The sequence below is a fragment of the Saimiri boliviensis genome, chromosome 16, assembly GCF_048565385.1.
Source record: "Saimiri boliviensis isolate mSaiBol1 chromosome 16, mSaiBol1.pri, whole genome shotgun sequence".
Taxonomy (NCBI): Eukaryota; Metazoa; Chordata; class Mammalia; order Primates; family Cebidae; genus Saimiri; species Saimiri boliviensis.
The window spans coordinates 28286824-28303172 of NC_133464.1; positions in this window are offsets into that span (position 1 = coordinate 28286824).

Sequence of the window (16349 nt, forward strand, 5' to 3'; positions counted from 1 at the left end):
TTAGGAAAGAGATAAAGGACTGGAAATTAAATTGTAGGCTTTTTGCTTCTAGGTCACACCACTGCAGCTGAAATTGAGATTCAGGGAAATGCTTCTACTTTGGTTATTATCACCATTGCAACAACCACACTGCACCATGCCACAAAATTAGAGACTAGGTAATCCAGCCACTGCTAACACTCTATTTTGCCAAAGTCTGCCATTTTATCCAAGATGAAGTTTTCTGCATCTGATGCAAGTGTCTGAGAGAGGAAGGATGGCAATATAGAATTTTGCTTTCCTCCTCCATCAAGTAGAGGAACGGTGGCAGGAGGGTTGAGATGGCTACGCAATCATAACGCACATGAATGATTAGAAGGTCTCAAGTAGATATGATGAATAAAGATTATTATTATTCTTTTTTACTTTAAATTCTGGGACACATGAGCAGAATGTGCAGATTTGTGACATAGGTATACATGTGCCATGGTGGTTTGTTGTACCTATCAATCTGTCATCTAGGTTTTACGTCCCATATGCATTAGGTATTTTTGTCCTAATGCTCTCCTTCCCCTTTTCCCCCACCTCTGATAGGCCCCAGTGTGCAATGTTTCTCTCCCTGTGTCCATGTGTTCTCATTATTCAACTCCCACTTATGAATGAGAACATGTGGTGTTTGATTTTATGCTCCTGTGTCAGTTTGCTGAGAATTATAGCTTCAGCTTCATGCATGTGCCTGCAAAGGGCATGAACCCATTCTTTTTTATGGCTGCATAGTATTCCATGGTGTATATGTGTCACATTTTAGGAATGAAGATTTTTTTTAAAGTGCCCAAACAAAATGTGTTTTGACATTGAAACTGTCACAGATTGAGAGATATGTGCTTGGAAACAATTAATTTTAGAAGGGCTATCTTTAAGAAGACATTTTATTTTAGCAGTTATACAAGCCAACATCATTAGGCAGCATAAAACACAATAATTTGCATTTTCAATTAACTTGAGAAACAGATTACAGATCTCCTTATCTAGTGCTAAGTCTGACATCATACCTAAACCTCACACTACTTTAGTCTCACAGCACATAATTCATAGGACTAAATTGAAAAAGGCACTTTAATATGTCATCCTTAACAATATTATTAAAACACATTATTCAAGTGTTATCTATAAATCTCCTTTGGTGTTGAAAAATATTGTGGTATAGGAATTTAAAAAAGTAGCAGAGAAAGGAAACACAACTGGAAGACATAAGTAACAATAAAAACCAGTAATATATTTTGGTCTTAAATTACGAAGTTTAGATATGCTGACACAAATTGTGAAGACAGACTAACATCTAATAATTCTGCTTCTCTCTTACTGGGTTATTCCATATGCAAATGAAATAAATGATCTCACAAGATGATGAATTGCACTTAATAAAACAATACAGGATCACTATAATAATAGAATAGATAAACATTGACAATAAGTACACACAAGGATTACCATTAATATTTGATTTATTTAGGCAGCCAAGTAGAAGATATAAAATAAAACAAAAAGGCTATGCAATCAAGATGTAAAAACTGGACTTTGCTTCAGTGAAGTGTTGCTTTGAAACTCCAATTTTACTACCAATCGCTTAAAATTCCTAACCTACCTCTAAATTTATACAGATACTTTCATTTATAACATCATCTGTTAAATTAAGGATACTCAATCATGATTGCCTTAAGTGTTTCAAGCATTTTTGTAGATTTTTAAAAAATTTATTATTTCAGTTAATGTGGAAATGTTTTCATTTTTATTTATTTTAAAATATTAATATTTCTCTTCCAGCATGATGCTTTGAAATGATTTTCTTCTTCCAAATGTATTTTAATGTAACCTATGTTAAAGTTTTGTATTGATTTTTTATATTTAAGTTCGACTGCATCCAAAACTCGTTTGGACTTATTCTATGAATTTTTGGTCTCATTTGTGTGCAATTACCCAGCATTTAACTACTGGTTTTGCGTCTTTCATCTCTTTTTCTTTTCCTTTCTTATCTCCTGCCATGATTGCATAGGGGCCAGTTATTCTTCCCTTGTAACATGGGTGTGAAGCTAAAGTTACCTGAACATTTTCTTAGTTTTCTCCAGAAAATTGACGTTTATCTTATTTTTTTCTTTTAGCCTTCTGAATGTTATTTCCTTCTCTTCGTATTTCAGTATTTTTCTTAAACCCTGTAGTAGTTTTCCCCTGATTTTTTGGATATTTTATCTCTTGTAATTCAGGTTTTTGTTCCTATGTTTATTTCTTTCTCCCCAGAAATGGTGTGTGAAGTTACTTCGGTCTAAATCAGCCTCCATTTGGATTTTAGAACATGCTCTCCTGGCAGTATCAGGCATAATTCAGGCCCTGCTCTAACAGCTCCTGTGTAGCAGGCATCATATAATGCAGATCTATGACACCAAACTAACTTCTTTTTATTTAACTGCTCATTTCTCCCAGTAGAAGCGATATAAATCACTTGAAAGAAGATAAGACAGTCTCCTTTTTTTTAACCAGCGTAGCATACTCAGTCCTTAGTGTTTGCGATTATATCTCTCCATCAGAATTCTTTATGAAAGAGTAATACACATTACACACATTACTGCTTCAATGATTTGCCTCTATGCTCCACATTCTTTCCACCTAAACTGTAAGGAGTAGAAGTGAGGCTGGCGACACCCTGACTTGGACTGACATACTTAAACAGTTGGATAGTGAGTTAAATCTTTTTCTGGTGGAAGAAAACGTTGCATTTCTAAGTAAAACTAGTGAAGAAATGCCAAATCCACTCCCTACCTACTTGGTGAAAGGTGGTACCAATTTATTTCTAAGAGTGAATTGTAGTTTTATTATGTGTAGATTTTACATTTTTTCTTTGCTTTAGTAAATAAAATTTTTTTGGAGTAATCCTCAAGTTGAACAGACATTTGCATTTTGCATAGTCTCCAGATATATTTATGTGATAATGAGAAATGATACACCAGTGACTTTTAGCATGATGTCATTTAAAAGCAAAAGTCTTGATTTTAAATTCGCCTTTTGAATGGAATACAATTCTTCAACAGTGACCAGACAACATAAAGTACCATAGGCCTTATATTACTTTGTTCCATACAATAAAAACATAAAAGCCATCTGATGCTGCATTAGGTAATTCTGACATCTGCATTTTCAAGCTACTGTATATTATACTTAACTATAGTCTATTGTCCATAATATATTTTTCCACTTGTTCATGTGGATCCCTTATGTTTTTCTATATTTATTCAGTTAACTTTTTGAAATTTTGTCCATCATCTTACATTTAGCTCTGAACATTCCAACTTTCAAAGCTTGCTATAAATTATAGTATTTCAAGTTCCCCCAGGAGACTACATTTTTGTTATCTTGAATACCTGTCACAATAGAAGCTTCTTATTTTCCACAACTAAAGGGGCGATTAGTACATAAAAAAATAGTGGAGCACTACATCAAAACCAAGAACATCATTTGACAGGTCATGTTATTTAGGCATGATTGTTCAATGAGTTACTTTTTACCTACATACACTAGTAAAATTTTCCTTATGAGTCTATATCTTGTTCACAAATGGATAACAAAATATGTTATTATTTTAATATCAGCCCAAATATTTTTTCCTTAATTTTCACCTCTAATGTAAAACTTGGCCCTAAAGCAATTAAGTTTTATAGCCACGTAATCACTTTGAAATTACTCTAAGCAACTTTCGAGTAGCACAATGCCTGGCACCTGATAAGTTCTTTGTAAGTATTTGTTTTTGTAGTTCCACTGTTGTCTATGCTGACAATATTCTAAAGAATGTCATATTCTTATTTCAAAATGTCAACATTTTCTTATTATATTCCTCTGAAGACATTTTTTTTGAACCCATAATTTCTCAATTGAATTTGAAAATTTTTTACCATGTATTTCAGTGATTCAGGAGAAAGACCCCTTATAATTAAATAGTGGTTATCTTTAATGATCTCTACAAATTTCGAACATCAGGTGCTTTTTACAAATTCTTGCTCTATCTCTTCGTGAAACTTTACTTTCATCATCAGAGGAGTCAGAAACAACAACAAACAAAAACAAAAAAATAATATGGATATTTCATTTATCCTTGTAAACTGGCATTTAGTCTTTGTCTTAAAGTCATACATTTATTTTATTTATTTTTTTTTGAGACAGGGTCTCACTCTGTTGCTAAGCTGGAGTGCAGTGACACCATCTCACCTCATTGCAGTCTCAACCTCCTGAGCTCAAGCAATCTTCCCACCTCAGCCTCTCTAGCAGCTGGGACCACAGGTGCACACCACCATGCCCAGCTAATTTCTGTACTTTTGCAGACAGGAGGTTTTTCTATGTTGCCCAGATTGATCTCAAAGTTCTGGACTCAAGCCATGTGCCTACCTCAGCCTGCCAAAGTGCTGGGATTATAGATGTGAACCACTGTACCCAGCCTGTACACTTCTTTTCTTCATCATTTTATTTTGAACACAACTGTAAAGATTTTATTCTCACATTTTTGGGCTTGTATAGAGTTTTGTTTAGAGAAGAAGGGAGCTAAGCAGTTCTCCTGCACTTCCTTTCACTCCTATTTCCAAGAAGTCACTTTTGGTGAAGCAGGAAATTTTCCCTGACCCCTTTGTGGGTTGGAATTAGAATGCATGGGCACTAGGACTAGCTGGTCGCTTCCATGACAGCGGGGGCAGACTCCACTCCCTTGGTCTCGCTGAGTTCCACCACTAGCAGGATGGAGAGAACAGGTGAGCAGGTGCAGGAGCCAGGGCAAGCGCCTTTGGGCCCTGGCAGGAGCAAAACTCCAGGAGGCCCTGTGGCAGTGTCTAGGGGGGTGCCAGTGACCCTTGGAGCTCCAGAAAGAGTGTTACAGTCAGTTGTCTTTTAGCTTTGCCATCCATAGATGGCTTAAGTGTTAGGTCAGTGGAGGGTCAGTGTGACAGTTTTTTTGAACAGCACCCAAGTGCTTGTCCAGCATCAAGGAGGAATAAGGTCCCATGAATAAATTGGAGATGGTAAATACGGGGGATTTTATTGCCTGTGAAAGTGGTTCTCAGCAGGAAGAGGAACTGAAAAGAGGATGGAAAAGGAATATCATCTCCCGGCGTCCAGCCATCCTGGTCAGACTCCTCCCCAAAGCTACACCATCAAGCTGTCCCTTTGAAGTCAAGCTGCTTCTCTCCAATGTCAAGCCATAGTCTCCAATGTCCAGCTACTTTTCCTCTTTTCTTCTCTGCTGGTGAAGCCTGGGGTTTTTATGGGCACAGGATGGGTGGGGCCCAGTGGGTCATGGCTGGTTTTGGAAAAGGCAAGATTTAAGTGGGAAAACAGGAATGTATGTTCTCACTCTGGGCTGTGGTTCTAGGCTTGCGGGTTGGGGCCCTCACAAGAGGGGCATATCTAACTGCCATTAGAATATGGATGATGACCAGTCTTAGCTATTTTCTGCTGAAAGGGGCATTGTTTTGGGGAGTAAAGCAGTCAGATTCCTCCCAGAGGTCTAGCTAAGGGTCCCTGGAAAAAGGAAGCTAAGGTCCAGTTGCCTGACTATTTGGCTAGTACATGGCCAAATGGCCTCTAGGCTAGTACAAACAAGTTTTACAAGATTAAGTATGCATGGATCAAATATGTATATTGTAAAAAGAGGAGATAAAAGAGAGAATCTAGTGCCAAAGATTACAGAAATAAGACATGAAATATACTGATCAGTCTGAAAACAACATTGTACCTCATGGTATAAACAGAACAAAGGAAAACACAGCAAGCATAGGCAAGACTATAAAGCAGATATTCATGAAAGGTTAATTATTAGCCCTTATCCTTCATGATTTTTAGCTTAAGGTCCCTGATCTCTTCACATTGGTACTTTGGTGCTCTTCTGGGTTGACAGAGGTAACTCTGTCAGCTTTCCAGTCCTTTATGCAGGTATAGTGAATCCAAGAATCGATTCCAGTGACCTATTGTAATAGACAAAGGTGGACTATCTGGTCCCAGAGCCTGTTTCTGCAGCATTCTCCTGACAGCAGGGCCTGCCTGAGTAATAAATTTATCCTTTAGAATTAGTTGTTCCTCAATGAATCAGGAGATACAGAGGTGTGCTTTACTAAGGCCTCTTAGCCTTCCCAGGAAGGCAGTGGGGTTCTCATCAAATCCCTGGTCTATTGTGGATAGCTTGGTATAATTGAGAGGCTGAGTTCTAGTCCTACATAAGCCCTCTATTATGCACACCTGAAAGTGTCTACTCTTCAACTTCCAGAAAAGAAAGAAGGCAATTACTTGTTTTTATTTCCTTTCAGGCATCCCAGTAATTAACCTTATGGTAAATAAATAGTGGTGTTTGCTAGGAAAAGAGCCCTACTTAAAAATTTAAAAAATTTTTCTGGTTTAGTAATGCTAAAGTTAAAAAATCTTAGCCTCTATGAACTAACGGGACTTTGAAACATATCACTTGTACTAGAATATAAAGTGGAGATATTTTGCAACCTGTATGTTCCATGCTGTGTGAGGTACTCTGAGTTATCTAATTAGCAGCCTAATCTATGAAACTGTCCCCAAGAATAAATTTAAGATGAGGAAAAATGACCTACAAAACAACGTTTGCTATCATCGACCTCTTCTTGCTTTGCCTGTTACTCTTCAGTGTTTTCACCCTTGAAATTATCAGCAAAGGTTGACACTGGAAAAGAACTCTGACTCATTGGTTTGATTTGATAATCTGATCTTTTGTTTTAGCTCAGTCTATTTATTTGCCTTTGCAATGCTCATTCAGAGGACTAGCTTGTCAGTCTTTATTATTTTCCATGAAAATCTGTCTATTTTTCTTCATCTTTTTATGAACATAAATAATTTGTAAGCAACATTTTCTGAATGATTTTTCTGTCTTCCTCTCTTTTCTTTATCATTTATGGCAATGATAATTAGCTCTGATACTATTCCCCACCCTAAGTTCTCACCTCACTCTCGTTTTATTATTCATGTTTATATTATGTTAAAACTTATTAAAATAAACTTTTGGAATTGAAGGATCCCATAGTCCAGAACTTTCAAAAGTTTAGAAACATCAACCCTAATATAAAATAAGAGGCCAATTACTTCAAAGGTGAACAAATACAAATAATAAAATAACAAGGTAATTTTAATTACAGAAATTAAAAGTGTGCATAAGAGGCACCATATAAACACATACACACACCATTTTTTTTAGCAAAAATATAGAGAGTTTGAGACTTGAGGTACTTACTGCTTTAGAAAAATTGAGTGAGCAGATGTAATTTGTTGAGTAGTCCAGTATTACATATCAAAGGACCAGTTAGGAAGTTGTTTAGCGATAGAAATTCATTTTGCTGCCTTTAGAAAGAACAATCTGAAATCCAACACCTGACAAGCCATGGTATGGAACACATGGTAAAGTTACTTGGGGAAAAATGACAAATTTAAAATTTGTAATTTTAAAAAGTACATATGTGGTCCGGTGAGGTGACTCACACTTGTAATCCCAACACTTTGGGAGGCCAAGGCAGGAGGATTGCTTGAGCCTAGGAGTTTGAGACCAACCTGGGCAACATAGCGAAACTCCTTCTTTACCAAAAATACACACAAAAAATTAGCCGGGCATGGTGGCATGTGCCTGTAGTCCCAGCTACCTGGGAGACTGAGGCTGGAAGATCCCTTGAGCCTGGGAGTTGGAGGTTGCAGTAAGCTGAGACTGCATCACCGCATGGCAGCCTGGGTGGCAGAATGAGACACTGTCTCAAAACATATAGATAGATGGATAGATAGATAGATAGATAGATAGAGGCATATGTCATATGAAAATGTTAAATATTTTATCATACACTTTAATGTATCAAGTATAGTTTTTAATAATGGTGTCTAAATTCAACTTATGTAAATAATGATGCAATATTAAAGCAAAATAAAAGTAACTGCATACTCAAAATTTGATTAAAATGTTTACTTTCAAAATCTAAATGTCAGTGTATTCTATTTCCAATACCACACAAAACAGTTAAGTATGCTCACATTATTTACAATTACTTTACCTATATATTTATTTGCTAATGTAATTAAAGTTAGAATGTGACCTGCAACATTTATAAATTAATATTATACTAAAATAAAAAAATTAAATCATCCTTCTCAATGGACTATTGTTAAAAATAAAAGCATTCATTTCATTATCAAGGGAGGAATAAATTTTTGGTGAAAACTTGTCCAAAGTCTATACAAGTTTATTTATTTTTTTCTTTTCTAAATTAAAACCTTATTGCAAAGTAATTTGCATATCATAAAATTTTCTTATGTTAGTGTACAATTCAGTAGTTTTTAGAACTTTTATCACCCTTAGAAGAAACTCTGAACCCATCAATAATTACTCCCTTTCCTCACCTCTTGTCCATGACAACCATTAATCTTTCTGTCTCTAGAGATCTGCCTACCATGGACATTTCATATTAATTTAATTATATGATATGTATGTAACTTGCTGCTTGCAGTTAGCGTGATGCTTTCAAGATTTTTTCTTGTCATTACATGTATCAGTTCTTTGTGTTGTGAAATACGATTCCATTCTAAAGATATATTTTAATCAATTCATCAATTGATGGGCATGTGGATTGTTCCCTCTTTGGCTCAGTATGAATAATGCTGTTGTAAATATTCATGTACAATTTCCAGCATGGCCACATTTTTTTAGTTCTCTTCACTTTTCCCTGTGAATAGAATTGCTGTGTTATATGGTAACTCTCATTAACAGTGCAAATGTTTTCCAAGGTTAAGTGCAGCATTTTACATTTCAGCAATGCATGAGGGTTCCAATTTCTCTACATGATGGACCTCAGTTACCATTGCTGTCTTTTTTTGTTTTTTTTTTTTTTAGTAGTCATCTTAGTGGATGTGAAGTGGTATTTTACTGTGGCTTTAATCAGCAATTCCCTGGTGACTAATTATATTGAACATCTTTTTGTGTACTTCTTTGCCATTTGATATTTTCTTTGAAGAAGAAATGTCTAGTCAAATCATTTGCTTATTTTTTAATTGGGATATTTGTCTTTTTATTATCGAGTTACATTTTTTGATAGATTCTGAATAAAAGTTCTTCATAAGATACTGGATTTGCAAATACCTTCTCCTCTGCTCTGTGTTGAAAGAGTTTTGCAGGATTTAATATTATTCTGAAGATATGTGAGGAGATAATTGTTAACTAACCCAAATGTTTTTATCTGATTCTATCTTCAAATAATATTTTCTCACACTGATATTTTGATTTTTTTTGAAAAACTGCTTGTTTAATTTTTGCAGTAACTGCAATATTTTCTATAGTAAACTACAGCTTTTGTTTCAAATAAAGCATTTTCATATATCCTTTTACATTCCATTTTATATACATAGGTGGTGATCACAATGCAAAACATTACCAGTATCAATTTTAATACTGCTATATTCATGTTCCACTTTCTCAGGAAGACTTTGAACTAAATAAAACATTGAAATAAAATATTTGAATTGTTTATTGTTTTATATTCCCCCTTGAGAATTATAAAAATATAGAAAAAATTATTAAACAAATATATCTATTTCTTTAACACAAAAAATTGATATAGTATAAAGCTCTCTGGGTCTGGAAGAGTTTCGTTTGGTAAGCATTTTCAGCAAAAATTAAATCATTGAGTTGCTTCTTGGTGATAGAGTATAAATGATTTCTATTTGAGATCTTTTTAAGGTATTGAAATAATTGTATGATATTCACAAATGAGTGGTTCTTCCTGGATTTTACAGTTTCCTTTGACTGAATCCTCTTTAACTAACTGGAGCCCTTAAAATTGGGAAATATAATAAAAGTATTCTGACTGAGATTAGTAGGTTGAGTGGGAAAAATGGGGTTTATGGGAAAGTCTTGGTAGGCTTAGTGTGAACTTTAGGGAGCAGGCTAGGGAGAGGGGTGTCAAGAAAAGAAAAGTTGGATGATTGGTAAATGAGCAAGAAGCATCACTCTCATGCTGCTGACATGGGGTGAAAATGATATTACACTAAAAAAAGTTTACTCCAATATTAAAAAATAATAGATAAAACTATTAAAATAGCAAAAATGGTGTTAGAATTACTATATGTAAAGTCATTTGTTACAGTGTGGTAAGGTCAGAATACAGTTCTTATAGCAATGCTGATATTAGTGTAATAAAAAAAATTATGAGTCCAAAATGATTGTGCAGGCAACAGATTTATACATTTTATATTACTCTTGTTAAGAGCCAGGTATTTTCTACTGTCTGCTTGAAGTTCCAAGAATTTTCGGTGACCTTTGGCTTTGAAGATTAAGTTGGAGATGACCAGGTATAGGACCAGGGTCAAGGAAATAAACCGATAATTTCATTTATATAACCTAGTTTACCAGGAAAAATAAATACACTTGTATTTCTGTGTTATTCTGTAGCATCACAATTTTAAAAATTCTGGGTAAGATACCGGAGATAATCAAATCAAATAGACACCATGATGATGAACTAAAGCTTTGTATCCCCAAATCAGAAAATTTTTATAGCAAACTGTCCAAGAAAATTTCTATAAAACTTGAGTAACATGATGAATGAACATAGTGTTTCCACACGTTTATGCCTCTACACTCATACATGAAATGATGGTACAGGAAAGAACATGTATTTTATGTAGGCCTCATTTAATAGGAAAATTCAAGAGCTACTTGTAATTTCAAGCTGACTTTGCTCCAAAAAACAAGATTAACTTCAACAACATATGTAACTCTTCATTGATGTTTTTAAGTGGTCTAGGGTATCATCAACTTGACAACATTGATGCAAGTTTTATTAACAACTAGAAAGAAAATGGTTCCAGTTTCTAGCATATATGTACATAAATTATTTTTATTCTTATTTATTACTATTAGTAATATATCTTAATGTTCTCCTATTATTAGTTACAATATATACTCATTCACCTTTTAGAAAGCCTAAAACACATTAATAAATGTCTCCTTATATCATCTGGATTTTTTTTAGCAGTTGGAGAAAATAGTCAGGTATACAATTATGTTAAACAATTTGATATATATATAGCTAAAAAGCTGAAGTGATTGGCCTGGTTTATATCAAATTGCTACAAAGCAAATAAGTGTGATTTGGAGAAGTTAAGTAATTTGTCAGTACCTTATGAGGCATTAATCTCAGCTACTAACTACCATATGCATCAGCTTCCAACTTTGTTAATAATCTCTTATCTCTCTACACATTTCAACTAAATAAACACCGAATAATGGACAAATAATTTGCCACTTTTCATTCTCCTTGGTCCACTTCTATGTATTTTCTGTTCATGACTGGTATCATTTATCCTGTTTCTCAGTTTGAAAATGTGGGGATCATTCCTAACTCTCCTTAGGTGTTTCATCCCTTGTAAGATATGGCCCAGTTTTCACAATGTTACTCCTTTGGTAATTCTAGAATCCTTCTGTTTGTATCCTTCTCCACTAACATGATTTTAATCAGAATTATTCTCATCACTTTTTAGATTACTACTATCAATTAACAGACACACCAGTATCTACACCTCTTTGTTAAAATTTACAATGTGTCGCCTAAATTAATTTTCAAAATGTAAATCTGATATTGTCACCAATTCATTTTTTTCAATGGATTATCTTTTGTGTATACACACACACACACACACACACACACACACACACACATATATATATACACACACACATATGTACATATATGTTCTGTCCAAATTTAAAAATCTGACTCTTAGTGTCCATTACAGTCTTTCTCTTGTCATTCCCGCCACTGTGATTTATGTGTGCTGCTTTCAATTCCTCCGACAGGTCATGATACCTCTACAGACACTGCATATCATTGCGGTCATCTGCCTGAAATACTTTCTCCTCCTGCACTTGGTTAAATCTCTCAACTTCAAATGTCACTTTCTCCAAAAAGTTTTTATCTGCACTCACTACTGACATTAACACTATGTACATGTCCAAATAGATCACTTATAAGAGCTATAATAATACATTGAAAGGTGCAGTTTTCTCTGTATTCTTTCCTTAATAGAGAGCAAAGAACATGCCTGTTTTGTTCATCATACCTGCTAGTGCCTACTATAAGAGTTGGTACATGTTAAAGATTCAAATACTTTTTAAACAAATGTGTACATTTAATCTTGAGTGTGTGTTTAAATACTCTGCTAGTATTAATGTGTATTTTTATGTCATTCCTTATTACACAAACTTTTAATAAATTCCCAATTTTGTGAACTTATAATTTTCTTTTCCTTGCAAAACCCTGAATAAACCCTGAACCTTGAAATATTATCATAATATACAATTTATCAGTTTATTTTTCCACACTATTTCTTGAATAAAATTTTAAAAATTCAATTTTTGGACTTAACCTTGCAATCATATGTAATAACTATGGGATATTTTAATATTTTTCATAACTTATCAAAAGACTACCTTAGTTGTAAACATGAGTAGTTAGCCTTTTATTTCGTTATTATTAGTGCCATTTAATGAAGCTTTTGAACATGCATAATTACTAATTTCTTCCTTAAAAATCTATGTAGACAGAAAAATCATTGCAATGTGAAAGAACTAATAGGAACCTATTTTCACCTTCTTTATCATGCAAATGAGATATCAAAAATTTAAACCACAACTTAGTCTCTGACAGATATTAAGTACTAAATTGGAATATGTAAAATCCTTTGAAATATTTTTATTGCTTAGCTTCTCCTCTTCTTCCTCATTGATACCAAATAAAGTACATGAAGGGAACACAATTGAGACACTAACTGTCAGTGCTAGATAATTAGCTCCATTATTCCCAAATTTAAATATTAATTTTTAATATATCCATTACAAAATTGTAGAATTATAAGAAGACTAAAAAATTGATGATCATAAATATTATGTCTAACCGATTGTGACAAATAAAATTTTGAGAAATAATCCAAGATACTCATAAAGATACCATTTGCTTTGATTTTGAAGATTTTGCTTATTATTTATATATTTCAGATATTTAAAATAAATTATTTTAAAAATTGTCTGCATATAAACTACATTTTATTTCATGAAAAATTCAATTAAATAATTTTATAATTAATTATTTAATCATAGAATTAATCAGTTTGAGGCAAAATATAGTACAAATAAAAAATAAATATTTTTACAAAAATATACAAAAAGTATTTCTTTAAAATTTAAACAAGAAGATTATATCCTCTTATTGGGTACTTTTTCTTTCAAATAAAATATTTGAAAATTTCTTTTTATAACATCATTGCTTTTAGTTCCTTGCCTTCTCTATATGTCTTGATCTTTCTTTCTGAATATTAGGGAGATGGATTTTGCTGCCAGTGTACTAACTTCAAAACTTACCTCTTCCTTTTATTAGCTGAGTGACCCTACATAATTTGTTTAATCTTTCTGTCTTTGATTCGTCTAATCTATGAAATGGAGCAAATGTTAAGACCTATGAGTAGGCCATTAATAGGTTTAAATCAGTTAGCACAAGTAACTTATTTCATTACATTTATATAATTATATAACTTCCTAATTATATCTTTTATATCTTATACAATTATATATCTTCTATCTATGTTTTATATCATAGTAACTTTGCAAAAAACTTTTTAACCTAGGTTAAACTGTTGATCAGTATTGGATACTCATTCTTCACTAGGCATAAAATAATGAATTCATAAGTGACTAAGTGAATAGTAGCATTAATGTCTTACAAAACATGAATCAACTTATGGCTTTCATATAACAATACATTGAACTTTTAATTCTCAATGCTAGTCTCATGAGAGTCAGTCATTCATTTTTACGGTGAATAAGACTAAGGCATAGGATTTGGCAATAAACAGGAAAGGCCTAGTGAAGTTGTTCACACTGCTATCTCTGGAGTTTTGTGGCTTTGGCTTAGGCTGAGCATTCCATTTCTCTTAATTACTGGTTGTATGCTCTTATCTTTAGTTCCCTTAACTATAAATCTTGAACCGAGTTCCCCCTAAGTCATTCATTATTGTTAAGAAAGTATGTTCTAATAATAAGCACAAACTAAATGATCATTATTGCTGTAATTATTGCTATATTAATGGTGAAAACTACAAGGAACTAAGCATCAGCCGATTAGACTACCAAAATACAATGGCTTTGATTTCTTAGTTGAAATGTCTTTTGAATTCTAGAGATTACTATGTTAAAAGGTGAATAGCTGAAGCCAGTTAATAGACCAAATAACTCAATTAAAAATAGATTTTTTTGATTTATTTAAGTAATTATAAAATTTCTACTTTGAGTACATGTCTTCACATACAATGGATATGTGAAAAATAATTATTTATTAAGATACATCATTTTCTAATTTGGTAGATTTACATAAGATAATTTAATATCGTTAGGATTTTGAACGGAAGATATTAAGCAGGCCTATTAGAACTATTTTACTCATTCTATGAATTTGATCCATCTGTCATACATTTGATAAGTAAATTAGAAAAATTACATGGTGAATGACAATAAATTAATCAAAGTGACATCAATAAATTGACAATAAATTCTTCAAATATGGGCAAATAGTTGATTGGGTTTTGTGAATTTAGGAGAGATTTATATTAGCATTGCTATCCCTTAGAATCCGTAGGCAACAGTCTTTAGGTGTGGAGAAACACTAACATTTAACTTTGTTATTCTACAAATAATTTCTTATTATTGTGAATAATAAGTTTAACATTGCACTGGTCATTGCTTTAAGTCAGGTACCTACATCCTAGATCGAGTAAGGCATTAGCACAGAGGAAACACTCACACATGCACTGCCACTCATGAACTACTCTGTGTGTGTCCATAAATGTGACCATTTGGTCCTACTACTTAGTAGAAAGATCCAGAGAGTAACGACTTTGAAATAAACCTACACAACGTGTTCCAATGCCATCTGGCTTCTGAGGCTTTCTACTTTTATTTAAGAAAATTTATCATCAGAATAATGAAAAATTACTAAATTCAGGCTTAATGGTAAGAAATAATTTTCATAAAATATGGCACTATTTGTCATAGCATTCCTCTGAAGTCAACATTATTACAAACTAGATGGAAAAACTAAAGTACAAAGAGGTTAATTGTCTAATGACACATGCAGTCATTAGCTGAAGAGGGAAGGGCTGAGATCTCCCAGCTTACTGGTTCCTGTGGCCAATAAAATAAGAAATGAGAAGCACTGAGTACTTCCTCTTTTGACATATCAATTGCAAGTAATTAGAATTAATTAGCACTATTCTTCTACTTTCCAAGAACTTAAGACACTTTTGAAAGCCTTGTCATTTGGAATTTTTTTTTCCAGTGGCATTCCTCTGGATGGAATATTATTTAGTATTTGGTGCTGTTTGAAGATATAACCCTTCAGACAATGCAGGACAAAATATTCTGCTGCAAATTACTCTTTCTGTTCTTGGTGGTTACCAATAAGCTAAAGATAAGAGGAAAAATAATAGAATCAAATCAAAGTATTCCTTTCTAATATTTACCCAATGACCCTCTATCTTCCAGTGCACGGTTCTGGTAAAAGTCAGATTAACATGCAAGCTTTATGCCTGAAGTTTATTGGAAGTTTTTTATTTACACTCAAATCCAAAAGGTAGTCCCATGTGATATGCCTGTCAATGAAAGGACATAAGGTGATGAGCAGGGTACCAATCAGCTCACCTATCCTGCTATGTTGAAAATAAGAGAAAAACATTAAGCCAACTAGACTTACCTAGATTCACATACCATATGGTAGATTAAGAAAAGCAAAAAACACAAGAAATGAGAGAAATCAGATGAGGATAAATTGCTCATTTAAAATTGAGTGAAGAGCTTAGGCTATTTTAATAGTGACAAGAATATCCATAGTATGCAAATCCTACTGTACTAGGAATCTCTAAGACCACACTTAGGCTCAATTAATTGTCTAAAATCATAGAATTTTAAAAAGCTGTTGTCATTATGGTTATAATTAATCAAAGTAAAAGAATACACATTAAGGTTAATAAAGAGAAGTCATATATGGAATAAAGTGCAAGCTTCGGGTTGTCTTCTTCTAATGGCATCACACAAAGAAGCCCAATTTTCCCAGCAGCTATATGTGACACATTGTATGAAGGGGTGTCTACCAGGTAAGTATTTGTCACTTTCATTTGAGCCTTGCTAGCAAATCCAGGGTGGGTGTTTTTCTTATGTGTGTGAGGAAGGAGGTTTAGTCCTCTAGGCATGCAGCACCCACATGACTTAGAATCTAGCCAGTCAGTTACCCAGAATCTAACCA